Source organism: Heterodontus francisci, chromosome 22 (assembly GCF_036365525.1).
Source record: "Heterodontus francisci isolate sHetFra1 chromosome 22, sHetFra1.hap1, whole genome shotgun sequence".
In the NCBI taxonomy this organism is placed as follows: Eukaryota; Metazoa; Chordata; class Chondrichthyes; order Heterodontiformes; family Heterodontidae; genus Heterodontus; species Heterodontus francisci.
In genome coordinates this window covers 77657912-77664805 of record NC_090392.1, presented here as the reverse complement: position 1 = coordinate 77664805, position 6894 = coordinate 77657912, and the positions used below count along the sequence as shown (strand labels likewise).

General features: G+C 64.4%; 1 long non-coding RNA gene across 1 annotated transcript in view; it reads right to left on the bottom strand.

The window, feature by feature from the left end:
- Positions 1-411: 411 nt before the first annotated feature.
- Positions 412-6894, bottom strand: part of LOC137381473 (uncharacterized) — a 197759-nt gene continuing 191276 nt past the window's right edge. Inside the window, exon 3 of the long non-coding RNA XR_010977183.1 lies at positions 412-493. This is a non-coding gene — a long non-coding RNA (uncharacterized lncRNA). The remainder of the gene's footprint in view (positions 494-6894) is intronic.

Sequence of the window (6894 nt, the reverse complement as noted above, 5' to 3'; positions counted from 1 at the left end):
AGAAGCGGAGAAGAGGGAGGGAGTTCCACAGAGTGGGGCTGAAGTGACTGAAGACATAGTCATCGATGGGAGTGTGAAAGGAGGGTGGGAAGCAGAAGAGGTCAGCAAGCATAGATCATGGGGTGCAAAAACAGTTGCTTGTAAAGTCTCCATGAAGAGATCCATGAGCCATTCACATTTGCTATTGGAGGTGAGGATGGATGGTCGATTTGTGACATACTCTCCAGGCTTGCGATGTTCACACAAGGAGCAGAGCCTAGTAAAATTACCCTAGTGATTTCAAGTAGAATTACTCCTGTGATTTCTTACTGACTGAAGCTCAGGTTCTATCCTACATTGGGCATTAATCACTAACTATAAGAATGATACACTTTGGCATGTTGCTGTGGAGAGATGGGAATTAATCTTACCTGAAAGTAGGGAACCCCTTTGCTAAACTCCACAAAGTGGAGTTCAAGAAATTTATTATTCATCACAGGTATGTATTTATAACCTAGAAAATAAAAGTAAAGGAAGACTTACTTTTTTGTTTCCGTTCTGAATTTTTTCACAAAGTGATCGTACTCCATGAACAAAGGCATGCGCAGAGCCAAAAGGACAGAGAATGGAGCAGAATCCACTGCTACAGGGGAGGGGGAGGGAAGGGGCGGGGGTAAGGAGGGGAGGGGGTAAGGAGGGGAGGGGTGGGGAGCGGGTAAGAAGGGGAGGGTGTAAGAAGGGGTGGGGTGTTGAGCGGAGGTGGTTAGAAGGGGTAGGGAGGGGGTAAGGAGGGGAGGGGAGGGGGTGGGCAGGGGAGTGGGTAAGGAGGGCAGGGGAGGGAGGGGTAAGGAGGGGAGGGGTGGGAGGGGGTAAGGAGGGGAGGGGTGGGGAGGGGTAAGAAGGGGAGGGGTAAGAAGGGAAGGGGAGATGGTAAGAAGGGGAGGGGAGGGGGAGGGGGTATGGAGGGGGGGGAGGCGATGGGGTAAGAAGGGGTGGGGGTAAGAAGGGGAGGGGAGGGGGTAAGAAGGGGTGGGGAGGGGAGGGGGTAAGGGGGGGAGGGGGTAACAGGGAGGGGGAGGGGGTAAGAGAGAGGGGGAGGAGATAAGAAGGGGAGGGGGTAAGGGGGAGGGGAGCGTATAAGAAGGGGAGGGGTAAGGGGGAGGGGGTAAGAGGGAGGGGGAGAAGGGGTAAGAGGGAGGGGTTAAGAAGGGGAGGAGGGGAAGGGGAGGGGAGGGGATGGGGTAAGAGGGAGGGGGAGGGGGTGACGGAAGGGGATGGGAGGGGGCGATGGAAGGGGAGGGGGGTAAGGGGAGGGGGTAAGAAGGGAAGGGGAGGAGGTAAGGGGAGGGGGTAAGAAGGGAAGGGGAGGGAGAGGGAGGGGGTAAGGAGGGGAGGGGTTAAGAGGGGGAGAGGGAGGGGGTAAGGAGGGAAGGGGGTGGGGAGGGGAGGTGGTGGGAGGGGGTAAGGAGGGGAGAGGAGGGGGTAAGGAGGGGATGGGGTGGGCAGGGGAGTGGGGAAGGAGGGCAGGGGAGGGAGGGGTAAGGAGGGGAGGGGTGGGAGGGGGTAAGGAGGGGAGGGGTAGGGAGGGGTAAGAAGGGGAGGGGTAAGAAGGGAAGGGGAGGGGGTAAGAAGGGGAGGGGAGGGGAGGGGGTAAGGAGGGGGAGGCGAGTGGGTAAGAAGGGGTGGGGGTAAGGAAGGGAGGGGAGGGGAGGGGGTTAGAAGGGGTGGGGAGAAGAGTAGAGGGGTAAGAAGGGGTGGGGGTAAGAAGGGGAGGGGAGGGGGTAAGAAGGGGTGGGGAGGGGAGGGGGTAAGAAGGAGAGTGGAGGGAAGGGGGATAAGAAGGGGAAGGAGGGGAGTGGGTAAGAAGGGGTGGGGAGGGGAGGGGGTAAGAGGGGGAGGGGGTAAGAGGGAGGGGGTAAGAGAGAGGGGGAGATAAGAAGGTGAGGGGGGTAAGGGGGAGGGGAGGGGTATAAGAAGGGGAGGGGGTAAGGTGGAGGGGGTAAGAGGGAGGGGGAGAAGGGGTAAGAGGGAGGGGTTGAAGGGGTAAGAGGGAGGGGTTAAGAAGGGGAAGGGGAGGGGGAGGGGTAAGAGGGAGGGGAGGGGATGGGGAGGGGGTTAAAAGGGAGGGGGGAGGGGGGTGACGGAAGGGGATGGGAGGGGGCGATGGAAGGGGAGGGGGTAAGGGGAGGGGGTAAGAAGGGAAGGGGAGGAGGTAAGGGGGAGGGGGTAAGAAGGGAAGGGGAGGGGAGAGGGTGGGGTTAAGAAGGGGAGGGGGTAAGAGGGGGAGAGGGAGGGGTAAGGAGGGGAGGGGGTAGGAAGGGGGTGGGGAGGGGAGGGGGTGGGAGGGGGTAAGGAGGGGAGGGGGAGAGGGAGGGGGTAAGGAGGGGGAGGGAGTGGGAGGGGAGGGGGTAAGAAGGGGAAGGGAGGGGATGGGGTAAGAAGGGGAGGGGAAGGGGAGGGTGTAAGAAGGGGAGGGGAGGGTGTAGAAGGGGGAGGGGGTAAGGAGGGGATGGGTAAGGAGGGGAGGGAGAGGGGGTAAGGAGGGGATGGGTAAGAAGGGGAGGGGAGGGGTTAAGGAGGGGAGGGGTAAGAGGGAGGGGAGGGGTAAGAGGGAGGGGAGGGGGTGAGGGAGGGGGAGGGGAAGGGAGGGGTAAGAAGGGAAGGGGCGGGAGGGGGGTAAGAAGGGGATGGGGGGGGTGTAAGGAGGGAGGGGGAGGGGGTAAGGAGGGGAGGGGTAAGTAGGGGAGGGAAGGGGAGGGGGTAAGAAAGGGGGGTAAGGAGGGGAGGGGTAAGGAGGGGTGGGGAGGGGAGGGGGTAAGGAGGGGAGGGGTAAGGAGCGGAGGGGTAAGAAGGGGAGGGGGTAAGAAGGGGAAGGGAGGGGATGGGGTAAGAAGGGGAGGGGAAGGGGAGGGTGTAAGAAGGGGAGGGAAGGGTGTAGAAGGGGGAGGGGGGTAAGGAGGGGGATGGGTAAGGAGGGGAGGAGAGGGGGTAAGGAGGGGATGGGTAAGAAGGGGAGGGGAGGGGTTAAGGAGGGGAGGGGTAAGAGGGAGGGGAGGGGTAAGAGGGAGGGGAGGGGGTGAGGGAGGGGGAGGGGAGGGGAGGGGGGTAAGAAGGGAAGGGGCGGGGAGGGGGTAAGAAGGGGAGGGGGAGGGTGTAAGGAGGGAGGGGAGGGGGAGGGGGGTAAGGAGGGGAGGGGTAGAAGGGGAGGGAAGGGGAGGGGGTAAGAAGGGGAGGGGAGGGGGAGGTGGTAAGGAGGGGTGGGGAGGGGAGGGGGTAAGGAGGGGAGGGGTAAGGAGCGGAGGGGTAAGAAGGGGAGGGTGTAAGGAGGGGAGGGGAGGGGGACGGGGTAAGGAGGGGAGGGGAGGGTAAGAAGGGGAGGGAAGGGGAGGGGGTAAGAAGGGGAGGGGGTAAGGAGGGGATGGGGAGGGAAGGGGTGGGGGTAGGGAGGGGATGGGGTAAGAAGGGGAGGGTGTAAGAAGGGGTGGGGTGGGGGAGGGGAGGGGGTTAGAAGGGGTAGGCAGGGGGTAAGGAGGGGAGGGGAGGGAGTAAGGAGGGTAGGGGAGGGGTGTGGGCAGGGGGAGTGGGTAAGGACGGCAGGGGAGGGGGTGGGCAGGGGAGGGGTGGGGAGGGGTAAGGTGGGGAGGGGTGGGGAGGGGTAAGAAGGGGAGGGGTAAGAAGGTAAGGGGAGAGGGTAAGATGGGAAGGGGAGGGGGTAAGAAGGGGAGGGGAGAGGGAGGGAAGGGGAGGGGTAGGGAGGGGATGGGGTAAGAAGGGGAGGGGAGGGGCTGAGGAGTGGTGGGGAGGGGGTAAGGAGGGGAGGTGGTAAGAAGGGGAGGGGGTAAGGAGGGGAGGGGGTAAGAAGGGGAGAGGAGGGGGGTAAGGGGGGAAGAAGAGGAGGGGACGGTGTAAGGAGGGAGGAGGCGGTAAGAAGGGGAGGGGAGGGGGTAAGGAGGGGAGGGGAGGCGGTAAGAAGGGGAGGGGAGGTGAGGGGGTATGGTGGAGGGGAGAGGGTAAGAAGGGGAGGGGAGGGGAGGGGGTAAGGAGGGGAGGGGGTGAGTAGGGGAGGGGAGGGGAGGGGGGTAAGAAGGAGAGGGGAGGGGAGGGGTAAGAAGGGGAGGGAGGGGAGGGCGTAAGAAGGTAAGGGGAGAGGGTAAGATGGGAAGGGGAGGGGGTAAGAAGGGGAGGGGAGAGGGAGGGAAGGGGAGGGGGTAGGGAGGGGATGGGGTAAGAAGGGGAGGGGAGGGGCTGAGGAAGTGGTGGGGAGGGGGTAAGGAGGGGAGGTGGTAAGAAGGGGAGGGGGTAAGGAGGGGAGGGGGTAAGAAGGGGAGAGGAGGGGGTAAGGGGGGAAGAAGAGGATGGGACGGTGTAAGGAGGGGAGGCGGTAAGAAGGGGAGGGGAGGGGGTAAGGAGGGGAGGGGAGGCGGTAAGAAGGGGAGGGGAGGTGAGGGGGTATGGTGGAGGGGAGAGGGTAAGAAGGGGAGGGGAGGGGAGGGGGTAAGGAGGGGAGGGGTGAGTAGGGGAGGGGAGGGGGAGGGGGTAAGAAGGAGAGGGGAGGGGAGGGGGTAAGAAGGGGAGGGAGGGGAGGGCGTAAGAAGGGGAGGGAAGGGGTGGGGAGGGGAGGGGAGGGGGTAAGGAGGGGAGGGGGTGGGCAGGGGAGTGGGTAAGGAGGGCAGGGGAGCGGTGGGGAGGGGTAAGGAGGGGAAGGGTGGGAGGGGGTAAGGAGGGGAGGGGTGGGGAGGGGTAAGAAGGGGAGGGGTAAGAAGGGAAGGGAGGGGGTAAGAAGGGGAGGGGAGGGGAGGGGGAGGGGGGTAAGGAGGGGGGGAGGTGATGGGTAAGAAGGGGTGGGGGTAAGGAAGGGAGGGGAGGGGTTAGAAGGGGTGGGGAGGGGAGGGGGTATAAAGGGGTGGGGGTAAGAAGGGGAGGGGAGGGGGGTAAGAAGGAGAGGGGAGGGGTGGGGGTAAGAAGGGGAGGGAGGGGGAGTGGGTAAGAAAGGGTGGGGAGGGGAGGGGGTAAGAGGGAGGGGGGGTAAGAGAGAGGGGGAGGGGATAAGAAGGGGAGGGGGTATGGGGAGGGGGGTAAGGGGGAGGGGAAGGGGATAAGAAGGGGAGGGGGTAAGGTGGAGGGGGTAAGAGGGAGGGGGAGAAGGGGTTAGAGGGAGGGATAAGAAGGGGAGGGGGAGGGGAGGGGAGGGGAGGGGGTATAAAGGGGTGGGGGTAAGAAGGGGAGGGGAGGGGGGTAAGAAGGAGAGGGGAGGGGTGGGGGTAAGAAGGGAAGGGAGGGGAGTGGGTAAGAAGGGGTGGGGAGGGGAGGAGGTAAGAGGGAGGGGAGGGGAGGGAAGGGGGTAAGAAGGGGAGGGGAAGGGGAGGGGGTAAGAAGGGAAGGGGGAGGGGAGGGGGGTAAGGGGAGGGGGTAAGAAGGGGAGGGGGAGGGGGTAAGGAGGGGAGGGGTAAGAAGGGGAGGGAAGGGGAGGGGGTAAGAAGGGGGGGTAAGGAGGGGAGGGGTAAGAAGGGGAGGGGGAGGGTGTAAGGAGGGGAGGGGCGGGGGAGTGGGTAAGGAGGGGGGAGGGGTAAGAAGGGGAGGGAAGGGGAGGGGGTGAGAAGGGGAGGGGAGGGGGAGGTGGTAAGGAGGGGTGGGGAGGGGAGGAGGTAAGGAGGGGAGGGGGTAAGGAGGGGAGGGGGTAAGAAGGGGAGAGGAGGGGGTAAGGGGGGAAGAAGAGGAGGGGACGGTGTAAGGAGGGAGGCGGTAAGGAGGGGAGGCAAGTGGGTAAGAAGGGGAGGGGGAGGGGGTAAGGAGGGGAGGGGAGGCGGTAAGAAGGGGAGGGGAGGTGAGGGGGTATGGTGGAGGGGAGAGGGTAAGAAGGGAGGGGAGGGGAGGGGCTGAGGAGCAGTGGGGAGGGGGTAAGGAGGGGAGGTGGTAAGAAGGGGAGGGGGTAAGGAGGGGAGGGGGTAAGAAGGGAGAGGAGGGGTAAGGGGGAAGAAGAGGAGGGGACGGTGTAAGGAGGGGAGGCGGTAAGGAGGGGAGGCGAAGTGGGTAAGAAGGGGAGGGGAGGGGGTAAGGAGGGGAGGGGAGGCGGGGTAAGAAGGGGAGGGGAGGTGAGGGGGTATGGTGGAGGGGGAGAGGTAAGAAGGGGAGGGAGGGGAGGGGGTAAGGAGGGGAGGGGGTGAGAAGGGGAGGGGAGGGGAGGGGGTAAGAAGGGGAGGGAGGGGAGGGCGTAAGAAGGGGAGGGAAGGGGTGGGGAGGGGAGGGGAGGGGGTAAGGAGGGGAGGGGGTGGGGCAGGGGAGTGGGTAAGGAGGGCAGGGGAGCGGTGGGGAGGGGTAAGGAGGGGAGGGGTGGGAGGGGGTAAGGAGGGGAGGGGTGGGGAGGGGTAAGAAGGGGAGGGGTAAGAAGGGAAGGGGAGGGGGTAAGAAGGGGAGGGGAGGGGAGGGGGAGGGGGTAAGGAGGGGGGGAGGCGATGGGGTAAGAAGGGGTGGGGGTAAGGAAGGGAGGGGAGGGGTAGAGGGTGTGGGGAGGGGAGGGGAGGGGGAGGGGGTATAAAGGGGTGGGTGTAAGAAGGGGAGGGGAGGGGGGTAAGAAGGAGAGGGGAGGGGTGGGGGTAAGAAGGGGAGGGAGGGAGTGGGTAAGAAAGGGTGGGGAGGGGAGGGGGTAAGAGGGAGGGGGAGGGGGTAAGAGAGAGGGGGCGGGGATAAGAAGGGGAGGGGGTATGGGGAGGGGGGTAAGGGGGAGGGGAAGGGGATAAGAAGGGGAGGGGGTAAGGTGGAGGGTGGTAAGAGGGAGGGGGAGAAGGGGTTAGAGGGAGGGATAAGAAGGGGAGGGGGAGGGGAGGGGAGGGGAGGGGGTATAAAGGGGTGGGGGGTAAGAAGGGGAGGGGAGGGGGGTAAGAAGGAGAGGGGAGGGGTGGGGGTAAGAAGGGAAGA